The sequence below is a fragment of the Myotis davidii genome, unplaced genomic scaffold (assembly GCF_000327345.1).
Source record: "Myotis davidii unplaced genomic scaffold, ASM32734v1 scaffold1422, whole genome shotgun sequence".
Taxonomy (NCBI): Eukaryota; Metazoa; Chordata; class Mammalia; order Chiroptera; family Vespertilionidae; genus Myotis; species Myotis davidii.
Window position 1 is genome coordinate 167,545 of NW_006293314.1, and position 300 is coordinate 167,844.

General features: G+C 50.0%; 1 protein-coding gene across 2 annotated transcripts in view; it reads left to right on the forward strand.

Annotated features, from left to right (window-relative positions):
* The window catches only part of FABP3 (fatty acid binding protein 3), an 8,060-nt gene that overhangs the window by 7,359 nt on the left and 401 nt on the right, over nt 1–300 (forward strand). The gene's annotated exons all lie outside the window — the stretch shown is intronic.

Here is a 300-nt window from a genome sequence, read left to right on the forward strand (position 1 = left end):
CCTTGCAGAGTTAAGAATGAGTTGCCTACCTCTGGCAGAGATGTAATATGCAGGACCAAATACTCCCTGGGCAATCAGCTATGGTGAGACCACGGGCCTGGCTTTATGCCAGGCAGGATGGTGGTGGCTTAGGACTCTGGCCCTGGGATTACCCAAGTTAGGGAAGGAAAGGAGGTTGGTGGCCTAGCACAGCCCTTCCCTAAGAGTCTCTGAATAATTTGCATTCACCTATTGTGTAGACACAACATGCTAGGCACCATCTTAGGCATTAAGGATGAAGGGAGAATGGTGCAAGGGAAA